Below are 16,777 nucleotides of genomic sequence, written 5' to 3'. Positions count from 1 at the left end.
CACACACTGTCCTAGTTCAAGCAATGTTTAATCAGTTGATTGTATGTTGGGGAATCTGTGGAAGGAATGTACTCAGAATATAACTTTGTTCTGGCCTTGATCTATAATCACAAAGTCGCGATCACATTGTGTGTGAGGGTGTGTGTGTGAGGGTGTGTGTGTGTGAGTGTCTGTGTGAGGGTGTGTTTGGGAGTGTGTGTGGCCTCTGGGCAAACACAGCTAATAGTGCTCAGACTCATCTAATCTGTCCTGAGATTAACAGAGTGCTATTACTGTTCTCTCTCCCTCTGTCTTTGGGGCTCACAGTGCCAGTAATGGGAACCAGCCAGGTCGCTCAAGATTCACTTCGAAATTGAATGTCCATCCATGTCCCGAGGACGTTGAGAAATACCTTCAGGACCCGCCACTAGGGGCTATGGTGAGTGCTATTACCATCAAGTAGGCTTGGGTTTTGCTAGGGCGTTGTAGACAGAGGTGATGGATGGGCGTAAACTGCGAGCTCTGGCTCTGAGGGTTGCGTGTTCAATCCAAGTGCTAGAAACTCATTAACTTTTAATACTTTTTTAACACACACACACTTTTTTTACACCTCCCTCTGCAACTGGATCCTGGACTTCCTGACGGGCCACTCCCAGGTGGTAAGGGTAGGTAACAACACATCTGCCACACTGATCCTCAACACAGAGGCCCCTCAGGGGTGCATGCTCAGTCCCCTCCTGTACTTCCTGTTCACCCATGACTGCATGGCCAGGCACGACTCCAACACCATCATTAAGTTTGCCGACCACACAACAGTGGTAGGCCTGATCACCGACAACGATGAGACAGCCTATAGGGAGGAGGTCAGAGACCTGGCCGTGTGGTGCCAGGATAACAACCTCTCCCTCAACGTGATCAAGACAAAGGAGATGATTGTGGACTACAGGAAAAAGAAGAGGACCGAGCACGCCCCCATTCTCATCGACGGGGCTGTAGTGGAACAGGTTGAGAGCTTCAAGTTCCTTGGTGTCCACATCACCAACGAACTATCATGGTCCAAACACACCAAGACAGTCGTGAAGAGGGCACGACAAAGCCTATTCCCCCTCAGGAGACTGAAAAGATTTGGCATGGGTCCTCAGATCCTCAAAAAATGGTACAGCTGCACCATCGAGAGCATCCTGCCTGGTTGCATCACCGCCTGGTATGGCAACTGCTTGGCCTCCGACCGCAAGGCACTACAGAGGGTAGTGCGTACGGCCCAGTACATCACTGGGGCCAAGCTTCCTGCCATCCAGGACCTCTATACCAGGCGGTGTCAGAGGAAGGCCCTCAAAATTGTCAAAGACTCCAGCCACCCTAGTCATAGACTGTTCTCTCTGCTACCGCACGGCAAGCGGTACCGGTGTGCCAAGTCTAGGTCCAAAAGACTTCTCAACAGCTTCTACCCCCAAGCCATAAGACTCCTGAACAGCTAATCATGGCTACTCGGACTATTTGCACTGCCCCCTACCCCCACCCCCCACCCCATATTTTTACGCTGCTGCTACTCTGTTAATTATTTATGCATAGTCACTTTAACGCTACCCACATGTACATATTACTTCAACTACCTCAACTAGCCGGTGCCCCCGCACATTGACTCTGCACCGGTACCCCCCTGTATATATAGCCTCCCTACTGTTGTTTTATTTTACTTTTGCTCTTTTTTTCTCAACACTTTTTTGTTGTTTTATTCTACTTTTTTATTAAAAATAAATGCACTGTTGGTTAAGGGCTGTAAGTAAGCATTTCACTGTAATGTCTGCACCTGTTTTATTCGGCATATGTGGCCAATAAAATTTGATTTGATTGGATTTGTTAAATTCTTTTGGTTTTAACCCTATCCCAAACCTTAACCCTTAACCTAACCATTCGGAATTAATGGCTAAATTTAACCGTGGATATTTTTTTTTATAACCCTATCCCAAACCTTAACTCATAATTAACCATTCGGAATTAACTCTTAAATTTAATCACGCGAGGCGCCGCTACAGCAGCAGGTAGCTCAACCAATCGACCATGGCAACCCAGGGTGTCAATGTATTTGTTGAAATGTGACGTTTGGAGCAACTTCGACATTTTATGTTTGGAGAAAGTGGACAAAACATCTGAATCTGAAGTCAAATTGTTCAAACCGTGAGATCTTGTTAATGGGAACATCATCTCTCCTCATAATCGTGGTCCTCTGTAGCTCAATTGGTAGAGCATGGCGCTTGTAATGCCAGGGTAGTGGGTTCGATCCCCGGGACCACCCATACGTAAAAATGTATGCACACATGACTGTAAGTCGCTTTGGATAAAAGCGTCTGCTAAATGGCATATATATATATAGACCCATGGGGCGGCGCACAAGTCGTCCAGGGTAGGGGAGGGAATGGCCGGCAGGGATGTAGCTCAGTTGGTAGAGCATGGCGTTTGCAACGGCAGGGTTGTGGGTTCAATTCACACGGAGGGCAGTATGATTTTTTTTTTTAAATGCATGCGCTATCTGTAAGTCGCTCTGGATAAGAGCGTCTGCTAAATGACTTAAATGTTAATATTATAATTTCTCCATATTCCTCCCTATTTTCTTTACACTAACTTCTTAACTAGAGCTTTGAACCGACCTTAGTACCATGCACAAGCTCTCTCTCTCTCTCTCTCTCTCTCTCTCTCTCTCTCTCTCTCTCTCGCTCGCACGCACGCACGCACACACACACACATACACACACACACACACTCACACACACAGGGGCGGACTGGGACCCGAAATCACCCCACTCTGGCCAATTTTCCACGAGGCACCCACACGGCCCATTTTTTTTCTCTAGGCCCCACACCGGCCCATTTTTTTCCTCGAGGTCCCCACACCGGCCCATTTTTTCCCTTGAGGCACCCATTATTAGCCAGATAATTATATTTTTGAGCAAAAAAACAAGATAGACAGGCCCATTGGGCTAAAATTTGCCCAAAATGCTAACACAAGTTAGATTACTTCCACCAGGCTCAGGGGGTCATCCCTTCCGTCCAAGCCCAGATGAGGTGGGTATGGTTGGGCAATCAGCCACCACCTGTTCCTGGAGAGGAGAGGCTGGAGGTTGTAGAGATGAGGCTGGCTTAGCAGAATCTGTAGATGAAACACAGGCGCAGTATAAAGTCTCAGCAGGAAGTGGATTTAACAAAGGAAATAACTTTAATCATTCTAAATGTAGTGCTGCAACTCCTACTCTTGAATAAAATGATATTTGAAGAAATGTCAGTTACAGAAGCATTTATGTCTGGGATGTCTGCCTGTAGTGTAATATTAGTAGTTTGTTGGACTGTATTACAGTGAAGGTATACAGTATGTGTGCCATTTCAGTTATAGACTTTGTTTTCTATTGTATTTAAATACTGTAAACTGCTGGACTTCATTAACCTAAGAACGGCAGAATAGTTTTGTGCTCCAGAGTGAGAAGAAACAAAGAGATAGAGCGAGAGATAGAAAGTATATGTTTCTAAAATGAGATATACCACAGGCAATAGACTGATAGAGAAGAAAATGGACCTATTTAGTAGCTCAGCCACTCAGCAGAACGACAGGACATTACTAGACTGGACCAAGCCATGCCAGACACACACAATAACACCCGTTATGGGTCCGCTCGCTGTCCCTTGGTGTGTGTGTGTGTGTGTGTGTGTGTGTGTGTGTGTGTGTGTGTGTGTGTGTGCGTATGTGAGTGTCTGTGTGCGTGCGGGTGTGTGTGTGGCCTTGTCAGGATCCTGGACAGCATTCAAAAGGAGAAGGACAGTTCAACCTTGTAGCTAATGTGACCTGGTCAAAAGATCTATGTTTTCAGTGTACGTATGGGGAATGGAATGACTGGGGGAGGGAGGAGAGAGGAGGGTAGAGTATAGCAAGGGAAATACAGAAGAAGGCAGGGAGGAAGAGGGGAGAGGGAGAGAGTGTGGTGAACTGCAAACATAGAGTACAGCCCCTCACCCCTCAATTAAATTACAGAGTTGCTTATAGAGTCAGAGAGACCGCAGGGCACAGAAAAGGCAGGGAGAGGGTCAGAGACACTCATGTACACACACAAACACAAGCAGGTATGCACACACGCGCACACACACACACACACACACTCACACACACACACACACACACACACACACAAACACACAAACACCAGGGGACAGCACACACAGAGGAGCCAAAGCGATTCAGTGCTGAGGTTATTGGTTTATAAAAATGTTATAGGCTAGCCATCCTCCAGACAGTGCAACTGTAAACTTACAAAGACATAGTAAATATACAGTGGGGAAAAAAAGTATTTATTCAGCCACCAATTGTGCAAGTTCTCCCACTTAAAAAGAGAGAGGCCTGTAATTTTCATCATAGGTACACGTCAACTATGACAGACAAAATGAGAAATAAAATTCCAGAAAATCACATAGTAGGATTTTTAATGAATTTATTGGCAAATTATGGTGGAAAATAACTATTTGGTCAATAACAAAAGTTTCTCAATAATTGTTATATACCCTTTGTTGGCAATGACACAGGTCAAACGTTTTCTGTAAGTCTTCACAAGGTTTTCACACACTGTTGCTGGTATTTTGGCCCATTCCTCCATGCAGATCTCCTCTAGAGCAGTGATGTTTTGGGGCTGTCGCTGGGCAACACGGACTTTCAACTCCCTCCAAAGATTTTCTATGGGGTTGAGATCTGGAGACTGGCTAGGCCACTCCAGGACCTTGAAATGCTTCTTACGAAGCCACTCCTTCGTTGCCCGGGCGGTGTGTTTGGGAACATTGTCATGCTGAAAGACCCAGCCACGTTTCATCTTCAATGCCCTTGCTGATGGAAGGAGGTTTTCACTCAAAATCTCACGATACATGGCCCCATTCATTCTTTCCTTTACACGGATCAGTCGTCCTGGTCCCTTTGCAGAAAAACAGCCCCAAAGCATGATGTTTCCACCCCCATGCTTCACAGTAGGTATGGTGCAACTCAGCATTCTTTGTCCCCCAAACACGACGAGTTGAGTTTTTACCAAAAAGTTATATTTTGGTTTCATCTGACCATATGGCATTCTCCCAATCCTCTTCTGGATCATCCAAATGCACTCTAGCAAACTTCAGACGGGCCTGGACATGTACTGGCTTAAGCAGGGGGACACGTCTGGCACTGCAGGATTTGAGTCCCTGGCGGCGTAGTGTGTTACTGATGGTAGGCTTTGTTACTTTGGTCCCAGCTCTCTGCAGGTCATTCACTAGGTCCCCCCGTGTGGTTCTGGGATTTTTGCTCACCGTTCTTGTGATCATTTTGACACCATGGGGTGAGAACTTGCGTGGAGCCCCAGATCGAGGGAGATTATCAGTGGTCTTGTATGTCTTCCATTTCCTAATAATTGCTCCCACAGTTGATTTCTTCAAACCAAGCTGCTTACCTATTGCAGATTCAGTCTTCCCAGCCTGGTGCAGGTCTACAATTTTGTTTCTGGTGTCCTTTGACAGCTCTTTGGTCTTGGCCATAGTGGAGTTTGGAGTGTGACTGTTTGAGGTTGTGGACAGGTGTCTTTTATACTGATAACAAGTTCAAACAGGTGCCATTAATACAGGTAATGAGTGGAGGACAGAGGAGCCTCTTAAAGAAGAAGTTACAGGTCTGTTAGAGCCAGAAATCTTGCTTGTTTGTAGGTGACCAAATACTTATTTTCCACCATCATTTGCAAATAAATTCATTAAAAATCCTACAATGTGATTTTCTGGATTTTTTTTTCTCAATTTGTCTGTCATAGTTGACTTGTACCTATGATGAAAATTACAGGCCTCTCTCATCTTTTTAAGTGGGAGAACTTGCACAATTGGTGGCTGACTAAATACTTTTTTCCCCCACTGTATCTATCCTACTGATTCCTGTTTACCATGCAAAAACTCAAACAGGAAGTACCAGTGACACGCTCAATACGGAAGTGGTCCGATGAAGTGGATGCTAAACTACAGGACTGTTTTGCTAGCACAGACTGGAATATGTTCCGGGACTCATCCGATGGCATTGAGGAGTTTACCACATCAGTCACCGGCTTCATTAATAAGTGCATCAATGACATCGTCCCAAGAGTGACCGTACATACATATCCCAACCAGAAGCCATGGATTACAGGCAACATCCGCACCGAGCTAAAGGCTAGAGCTGGCGCTTTCAAGGAGCGGACACTAACCCGGACGCTTATAAAAAATCCCACTACGCCCTCCGACGAAAACAGGCATAGCGTCAATACAGGACCAAGATCGAATCCTACGATGACAGTTAACATTCACAAGGCTGCAGGGCCAGATCGATTACCAGGATGTGTACTCAGAGCATGCACTGACCAGCTGGCAAGTGTCTTCACTGACAATTTCAACCTATTCCTGACCCAGTCTGTAATACCTATATGTTTCAAGGAGAACACCATAATCCCTGTGCCCAAGAATGCCAAGGTAACCTGTCTTAATGACTATCGCCCCGTAGCACTCACATATGTAGCCATGAAATACTTTGAAAGGCTGGTCATGGCTCACATCAACACCATCATCCTAGACATATATCAACAGACCACCAACTTACTACCCTGAGACAAGGCTGAGCATAGCCCACGAAGATCTCCTCCACCGCACAAACCCGAGGGGGTGCAAAACCAGACAGGAAGATCACGTCTGTGACTCAACCCACTCAAGGGACACACCCCTCCTAGTGACGGCATGGAGGTGCACTAGTAGACCGAGTCTGCGTCTCTCACATGGATAGACCATTCCATTAAATTTTAGCTCTATAGGAGCAAGCCCTGCCTCCAGCTGTTAGCTTAGAAATTCTAGGTACAATAAGAAGGCCTGCATCTTGTGACCTTAGCGTACGTGTAGGTATGTACGGCAGGACAAAATCGAAGAGATACTTTGTAGGTTAGCAGTAAAACCTTGAAATCAGCCCTAGCTGTAACAGGAAGCCAGTGTAGAGAGGCTAGCACTGTAGTAATATGATCAAATTTTTGGGTTCTAGTCAAGATTCTAGCAGCCGTGTTTAGCACTAACTTAAGTTTTTATCCGGGTAGCCGGAGTGTAGAGCATTGCAGTAGTCTAATCTAGAAGTGACAAAAGCATGGATTAGCTTTTCTGCATCATTTTTGGACAGAAAGTCTCTGTTTTGTGCAATTTTACGAAAATGGAAAAAAGCAGTCCTTGAAATATTCTTGATAGGTTCGTCAAAAGAGAGATCAGGGTCCAGAGTAACACAGAGTTCCTTCACAGTTTTATTTGAGATGACAGTACAATCATCAAGATGAATTGTCAGATCCAACAGCAGATATTTTTGTTTCTTGGGACCTAGAACTAGCATCTCTGTTTTGTCCGAGTTTAAAATTAAAACATTTGCCGCCATCCACTTCCTAATGTCTGAAACACAAGCTTCCAGGATAGGCAATTTTGGGGCTTCACCATGTTTCATCGAAACGTATGAGCCTAACTTTTTACAAAATCGTCACAGGATGACATTTTAAAGGTAATAATGGGCTGCACACACACACACACACACACATCCCCTTCAACAAGTCTGAGAGCTGCTAAACATCTGACTCCCCGCTGTCATACTGATCTACTCAAATGATCTAATCCCTCACACACACAAACACGCACACGCACAGGTACACACACACACACACACAGAGCACTGTAGGACAGATGGGAGACAGTGGGGCCACCTACAAAAACATAGCCCCCAACATCCCCTCCCTGGCCCCATCCCTTCGTACCCTCTAAAACTGATGAACTAACCACAGGGGCTGATGGCTAACTAGATTACACTATGGAGACATGGAAGAAGGAGAGGGAGTGGGAGAGAACATCTCTCCTTGAGTTACAGATATGCCATTTTCAAGCCCAAGGTAATGTGCTGGTATGTGGTGACCTTAATGCCAGAACAGGAACTCTTCCTGATATAACAAACACACAGGGAGACAACTTTATAATTGACCACAATTTATTTAATTATTTGAATACGCCCCCCAGAAATAATGATGACACCCCAAAAACCAAAAACGGGAAGGATCTGCTGCAGCTCTGCCGAAGCCTGGGTCTGTTCATTGTCAATGGTAGGGTACAGTTGATTATATGGTCACAGATATGGACCCTTTCTCTTTTAGTGCATTCACATTCAATCCCTGACCCCTCTGTCTGACCACAGCCAAATCACTGTGTTCCTCAAAAGGACAGAGAATTCCATTGAAAAATATACAAAACCCAGTAAACTGTACAACGTCCCTAAATCATACAGATGGGCCCAAAAAAGCACAGATTAATTCCAAAAAGCAATCATAAGTCAAGAAATTCAAACATTATTGGACACTTAAAAAAAAAAAATACCCCCACAGTATTGAAGGAGTACATTTAGCCGTTGAAAACAACAACTGAAGTCACCAAAAAACATAAAGAGGAAAAAACATTTGCTAAATTCTGAAGACAGAATTAAAGAAATTATCAAATCAAAACATACAAATTCAAACAACAAGGTTTTATGCCTTGAATACTGTGAGACACTGTCACGCCCTGGCTCTGGGGACTCTTAAATGTTGAGCCAGGGTGTGGATTTTTCTATGTTTAGTTTTTCTATGTTTTCGTTCTAGATCGTTTTGATCTATGTTGGCCGGGGTGGTTCCCAATCAGAGGCAGTTGTAGCTCGTTGTCTCTGATTGGGGACCATATTTAGGCAGCCTGTTTTGCACTAGTCTTTGTGGGATCTTGTTCCGTTTGGTTTGTTGTGTATAACCTAGGACTTCACGTATTGTTTGTTTGTTGTTTTTGTTTGTGTTGTGTACGAATTAAAGTATGTACGCTTATCACGCTGCGCCTTGGTCCGTGTCTTCAGTCGACGATCGTGACAGACACTTAAACATTATAAGAACACCATCAGGATAAAAAATATTTAACATACCCAAAAACAACTGTGCTTAATTGAGGAGTCCATCAATTCTAATACTTTCTGGGATCATTGGATCCAAAATGTAGATATATGGAATAATCATTTTAAAAACCTATTTGCAACCTCACCAGTAGGCACAATACAAGAGACCAAAGATATCCATGACAAATTCTAGAAATTGGAATTGATCATAAAAGATGTATCCATCACTAGCTAAGTTTCCATCCAATTGGCGACAGATTTTCATGTGAATATTCTAAAATCCGCACAAAGAAATATGCACATTTTCCCACAAGTTGTTTGTTTCCACCAAACTGACTTGTTGCAGATAAAAATCATGACGTAGTGCACACAAAAATATTTTTTCCGCTTCAGTTTTCATGTACCGAATAAGAATAGAATGTTCAATGTGTTTCCATCGCATTTTCAACTCTACCGATAGTTTTGTCACAAAAACTGTTGCGTTAAATTGCAAATGTGCCTACTTTGTCTTGGCACATGCGCTCTAGCCAACAGTGCAGGTGTGCTCTGCAGGTAGGCTTGTCTACATGAACAGATTATTAGCTTTAATTTAAGGTTAGGGTTAGGCACTAGGGTTAGCAGTGTTGTTAAGGTTAGGGTTAAGGTTCAAATCTGATTTTTAGACTGTGATAGTGCCAGCTAGTAACCACTCTGCAGAGCTGCCTCCAGAACAATATTCATGACAAATAACGCTAAACTGCACTTCTACCATCGCCATCACAATTCCATCCATCATGGAGCACTCTCATTGGACAGCCAGCCACTCAAGGTCAAAGTGTAAGTGGCGAGAATGGACTATGAGGTGTCAAAGTGAGATGGGATAATGGATAGGTATACTGAGTATTTATACATCATGGGCTGGTTAAGCCAACTGCTGGTCTGAACAGCATGCTCAAGGGAGAATATCCAATATCCATTGAAGTGCCTTTTAGTCCAGGAATAGGCTAAATCTTGGTCTAGGAAACCAGCCACACATCATATAATATGGAAAAACCACACATAATCCCTTAACTTTCCTTTGAGTGAGGGAAGAACTGTTTCTGGCTCCAGGTTCCATTTCATGTTTTTATAATGAGTTGATATGAATCATCCCCGTCATTCAGGTATTACCTCACTCAGCCCTGAGACAAACAGCATGACTGATCACTCTCATGATTACACTCTACTGGGAGGGAGGGAGGTGGGAGGGAGAGGAAGGGAGAGAGAAAGAGATAGACAGAGATGGTGGAAGAGAGAAAAAGAGGAGGAAGGGAGGAAGGGAGGATAGAGAGATAGAGAAATAAAGAGAAAGATAATAATGATGGAGATAATGAATGAGTAGTTAAAGATGGGACTAGCGTGGTTCTGGTACCGGTTCCGACCAACATTCTCACGTACAAATCTATCTGTGGACACTGTAGATCTGAATGGCTTGCATTCAGCGATAGCCCTAGTTCTCATGGACTCGGGAGTATATCTCTACTGCCTGTGTGTCTCAGGCTGTGAAATCTGGCACCACTTGAAGCTGGGATGTCCCGCCTACCATTTCCTTCGCTCTTCCGACTGTCCATCAACTTCTGTATGAACGCTATGGTCACATTCCCCTGCTCAGACGTTGCATACATCAACCAATGGTCAACGAACGTGCCGTCGGAAACCAGATTGCTATAAGATATTATGTAGTTAGCTGATACTTAAAATACCTATCCAGGAGTAAGATCTGGCATGCGTCAGCAACGTCTGAGCAGAGGAATGCGCCCTCCATCACTGCCACTGACAAAGCACATGCCTGGAATCCGTATGCTGCATTCATAACCAAGTGAGAAGGTGGTATTTACCACTTGAATGCCCCTCCCACTGGTAATTACAAATATGTATGTATGTACAGTTATAAAGAAGGTAAAATCATATAGTAAATCTTGTTATAATTTGATTGTACTATAGTTAGAAAGCATATGTCTTTTCAAGCCTTATACAGTTTTGTTAAATAGAAAATACATCACATAAAATATTTCATATTTTCATAATATTTGAACTGTGTACTTGCGCTTGTGTCCTCAAAACTGACTACACCCCAGTAATTTATAACTTATTTTACCAAAAAGGTGAGATTTTAATATTTCTGGCAGTATAACCATTACTAGGTATTGATAAATAATTACTTTAGTCTATTTAGGCGGAAATCTACATTTGACCAGTTCTATAGGTGTTCCTCCATGCTTCCTATCAGACAGCAGGACGTGTCTCTACTTTACCTCAATGGCTCTTACTTTTAACCAAAATATGCTCTGTGAACAGCTACCTTCAGAACTGAAGCCATACCTTATTATCTGTATATAATAAATGCAGGATATCATGGATGAAAAGCTGTAGATGTGTAGAGCCTCATTAGAACTTAGAAGTAGGATTTGGATCTGGATTCAGATGTACAGCAGCTGTCAAGTTCTCTTGGGATTTGAACCAATGACCCCAATGGCTCCTAAGATACATATGGTCAGGCATGTACTGACTGTGCTGGTGCTGTTCAGTTTATTATATTGCTGGTTTTACACATCGCCCACCTATACAGCTCACAATTGTGATATTAAAACCACCCTCTCTTATATTCAAAGTAGGATCAATAAAACAGCTCATTTAAAACACCCACCTGTTTAAGAGAGATGGAGAAAGTGGGCGGGGGGAGTAGAGAGAGAGAGAGAGAGAGAGAGAGAGAGAGAGAGAGAGAGAGAGAGAGAGAGAGAGAGAGAGAGAGAGAGAGAGAGAGAGAGAGAGAGAGAGAGAGACTTAATACAGATATAAAATAAAACCAGGATAATTCAGTGGAGTCAAACATAGACGGACGCAGTTCTGACATATTGAGAGTAGGCAGACCGACAAACAATCAGCCTGAACACCTGAGACCTGGAGGACCAAAAGCCAGCCACCATCATTCAACATTTATATTTTAGTCATTTAGCAGATGCTCTTATCCAGAGCGACTTACAGGAGCAATTAGGGTTAAGTGCCTTGCTCAAGGGCACATCGACAGATTTTTCACCTAGTCGGCACTGGGATTAGAACCAGCGACCTTTCGGTTACTGGCACTACGCTCTTAACCACTAAGCTACCTGCTGCCCAGGCTGGAGGGGCTGCTGGCTATGTCGCTAATGGCAATTAACAAACCAATTAAAACCTGCTTTAGAACAACAATTAAAGAGCCATTAGGAAGTAATGAGAAAAATATTACCTGTAAGGCCTAAGAATGCTTGAACACACACACAACAGACAACACACTTAACACCTGAATACACTCACTATGGGGTTACATCACCAAAGTTTATGTTCACCCAACTACACTCAATCTACACTGTAATGGAAAACTGTATTTTATACAGTAATTTTGCATTGTGGGAACATTTTGTGGTTGGGGAAAGAATTGCTGTATTTCAAATGGTACTTTAATTCCACCCACAGAATACAGCACCGTACCATATATTTGGAGCGCCAACAACCTTTTGACTACTAGTGGGTGCATGGTATTGTTGTTTCTGGCTCATTTTTTAGGCGTGCTTGGTAAGAGTTTGCTCATCTCCTTGATTGCCTATTGCGGCGGAGGATGCTCAGGTGTATCCTTCTGTGGAACAGTTTTGAAATCTGCCACATCCCCTTTGAAACAGCTGTTGTTTTCTCAGAGGAAAAAAGCATGCTCACATAAAAAATATATGCTACTTATCCTTTTTTATATAAAATGTGTAGACACTAAAAACAAATGGTTCTAAATAGTGCCGAATAAGAGTTATTTGGCTTGTAATGTTAGCTGAAACCTTGTTGGTGCTATTCACCTTATTTAAGAACCTGTAAACAAAACAATGTCAGAACGTTCTGTTTTGTGGAGGACTTTCATTATGGCGTTCTTGCCATTTAGCGAACGTTAGCTAGCTAGCTCAAAATGTTGTGGGATCATACCAAGAAAAACCTTTCAAAGTCGAATGGCAAGTCTGTACCACATCCGCGGATTATTCAAGAGTGGGAGGACGATATGAAAAATGGCCACATATAACCTACGAAGACATCTTCAATTATTTTGTCAGTGTTGATGGGTCAGAGATGAGGAGCTACAAAAGCACAGAGGCATATCAATACCTCCACAGCGGCAATGTTGCGCGGGTGCTTATTCACTGTCTTGAGGATGACAACCTGGTGTTTCTCAAAGCAGATGTCCAGCCCTGTCAACACACCATCATTCTGCCTGGATTCTTGTATCATCTGTCGGCATGGTGGAGCCTGCAGGGTGTTCTTGTGTTGCAGGGGAAGTCTTGCAGTCATGCAGCTACAATACTATGGAAGGTAGATGGCTCGCTGTCACACCCTGGTTCTGGGACTCCATATGTTGAGCCAGGGTGTGTTCATTCTATGTGGTTATTTCTTTGTTGGGGGTTTTAGTTTGTCGTTTTCTATGTTTGCCTTAGTGACTCCCAATCAGAGGCAACGAGTGTCAGCTGTTGGCTGGTTGTCTCTGATTGGGAGCCATATTTAAACTGTCTGTTTTTCACTTTGTGTTTGTGGGTTTTTGTTCCGTGTTCGGTCATTGTCACCGTGGACTTCACGAGTCGTTTGTTGTTTTGTTCGTGCTTTAATTTAATAAAGTTAACATGTTCGCTCAACACGCTGCGCATTGGTCTCTCCCTGACGATCGTGACAGAAAAACCCACCATACAAGGACCAAGCAGCGTGTCCAGGAGCAGGCAGACTGGACATGGGAGGATCGCCGGCCATGGAGTGAGACTGACGAGAGGCAACCCCAAAAAAAATTTAGGGGGGGGCACAGGGCATGGACGACGGGGCTGACGGAGGCAGAAAAGGGGCGTATTCAAAAGGCCACCAGGTTACGGGGGCCACTGGTCAAAGTAGGGAAAGGAGGTTTAGAGGCACGGCGAGAGGTACTGGGGTGTGTTACCAGTCCGGTCCGGCCCGTTCCAGTTCCCGGGGTAGAGCCAGTGGTGTGTGTCCCCAGTACGGTCCGGCCTGTTACGGCCCCTCGCACCAAATGGACGGTGCACGTCACCAGCCCGGTCCGGCCTGTTCCAGCCTCTCGCACCAAGCCTACGGTGTGCGTCGCCAGCCCAGTCCGGCCTGTCCCTGCTCCACGCACCAAGCCTACGGTGTGCGTCGCCAGCCCAGCCCGGTCTGTCCCTGCTCCACGCAACAAGCCTACGGGGTGCGTCGCCAGCCCAGCCCGGCCTGTCCCTGCTCCACGCACCAAGCCTACGGTGTGCGTCGCCAGCCCAGCCCGGCCTGTCCCTGCTCCACGCACCAAGCCTACGGTGTGCGCCGCCAGCCCAGCCCGGCCTGTCCCTGCTCCACGCACCAAGCCTACGGTGTGCGTCGCCAGCCCGGCCCGGCCTGTTCCTGCCACTCGCACCAAGTCTACGGTGCGCGTCGCCAGCCCGGCCCGGCCTGTTCCTGCCACTCGCACCAAGTATACGGTGCGCGTCGCCAGCCCGGCCCGGCCTGTTCCTGCCACTCGCACCAAGCCAGGGGTGCGAGTCGTCAGCCTGGTCCAGCCTGTTCCTGCCACTCGCACCAAGCCAGTGGTGCGAGTCGTCAGCCTGGTCCAGCCCGTTCCTGCAATCGCACTCAGCCAGAGGTGCGAGTCGTCAGCCTGGCAAGGCCTGCCGCTGCTCCACGCACCAAGCCAGGGGTGCGAGTCGTCAGTCCGGTGAGGCCCGTTCCGCCCACGCACCAAGCCAGGGGTGCGATCGTCAGCCCGGTCAGGCCCGTTGCTGCTCCACGCACAGCCAGGGGTGCGAGTCGCCAGTCCGGTGAGGCCCGTTCCGCTCCACGCACCAGCCAGGGGTGCGTATCGTCTGCCCGGTCCGGCCCGTCGCTGCTCCACGCACTAAGCCAGGGGTGCGCATCGTCAGCCCGGTCCGCCCATTGCTGCTCCACGCACCAAGCCAGGGGGTGCGCATCGTCAGCCCGGTCCGCCCGTTGCTGCTCCACGCACCAAGCCAGGGGTGCGAGTCATCAGTCCGGTGAGGCCCGTTCCGCTCCACGCACCAAGCCAGGGGTGCGATCGTCGCCCGGTCCGGCCCGTTGCTGCTCCGCCGCACCGAGCCAGGGGTGCGCATCGACAGCCAGGTCCGGTCCTTTCCTGCCTCACGCACCAAGCCTGGGGTGCGCTGTCGCAGTCCGGCACAACCCGTGCCTTGGTCATCGGTGCCAAATCAGGTACCGCTTTATTGCTCCCCAACGGAGCTGAAGCTAGCCGCTCCTGCTACGTCCAGGTCAGCTCCAGCCAGCGGGGCCAGACCGGACCAGGGGCGCTATGGGGGGTTTATTGGAGGGTGGTGGGCAAGCCCGGAGCCAGAACCGCCTCTGAGGAGGTATGCCCACCCAGCCCTCCCCTGTTTTGCTCTTTTTGAGGCGCGGTCGCAGTCCGCGCCTTTAGGGGGGGTACTGTCACACCCTGGTTCTGGGACTCCATATGTTGAGCCAGGGTGTGTTCATTCTATGTGGTTATTTCTTTGGTGGGGGTTCTAGTTTGTCGTTTTCTATGTTTGCCTTAGTGACTCCCAATCAGAGGCAACGAGTGTCAGCTGTTGGCTGGTTGTCTCTGATTGGGAGCCATATTTAAACTGTCTGTTTTTCACTTTGTGTTTGTGGGTTTTTGTTCCGTGTTCGGTCATTGTCACCGTGGACTTCACGAGTCGTTTGTTGTTTTGTTCGTGCTTTAATTTAATAAAGTTAACATGTTCGCTCAACACGCTGCGCATTGGTCTCTCCCTGACGATCGTGACACTCGCTGGCTTTTTGTTTATCATAACCATTTCTATGACTGATACGTTTGACGTTAGCTAGTTACTTAGCTAGCTAGCTAATTGTGATGATACCACATCACTGACCAGAACTGATAACGTTAACTATTACAACATACACAAACGTTTTTTTTTTTTTTTTTTTGGGGAGGGAATGGATCAGCTTAATATTGCAGATAGATTGTATCTTCTATCAATGTAATTGTCTGCATCACTTCCAATCCCCCATGTCTTTTTTTATTTTTTACATATATATTCCCCTTTATTACTTCTCAACCCCACCATCCTTTCCCCACCCGGAGCAAACTAGTGAACAACAACGCCCAGGCCTCTACTTCCGGTCTATACTTACTATCCACACCTTATGGACAGAGCCAACCTTACAACAATTCTATATATATATATATATATATATATATATTTATTTATTTTATTTTTTTGCTCCTGAACTTCTTCTACTCAACCTCTCCGATCATTTTCATGATGTCCATCCGGTCCGCCTCTAAATGCCATATCTTTCTAACTGTGCTCCTTCCCAAAAGCTCCCAACATACGACCTATATACTTATTATGGACACAGTATGCCCACATCATTAGCTATCTTTGCCATTATTTGTTGTTATTTGTTATTAGTCCCATCCTTCAACTCTATTCAATACCTCCCATCTATCTCTTAACACCATCCATATAGGATTTCTATTTGCCATATATATTTCAACCGTACTGTGATGTTTTACAAAAGTTCTGAACCTTTCTATTCTCATTGCTTCTACAGATTGTGAATTAAAAATAAACATTTTTGCTAAAAGTATTATTATATTATTGATTGATTGACTATGACTTTTCAGATCACCCAGTAATGCAATCTGCAAGGTTAGTTCCAGGTAAATATTGCAATCCTTTAGCCATTCCTGGACCTGTGTCCAAAAACAAGCTACAAATGGACAGAACCAAAACAAATGATCTAATGATTCTATCTCTTCACAGCAAAATCTGCAGAGCTGGGAAGATTGTATCCCCCATATAAATAACATTCTATTGG

The sequence above is a fragment of the Coregonus clupeaformis genome, chromosome 31 (assembly GCF_020615455.1).
Source record: "Coregonus clupeaformis isolate EN_2021a chromosome 31, ASM2061545v1, whole genome shotgun sequence".
NCBI classification, from domain to species: domain Eukaryota; kingdom Metazoa; phylum Chordata; class Actinopteri; order Salmoniformes; family Salmonidae; genus Coregonus; species Coregonus clupeaformis.
The sequence above is the reverse complement of the archived record's forward strand: the minus strand, read 5'-3'. Positions refer to the sequence as shown.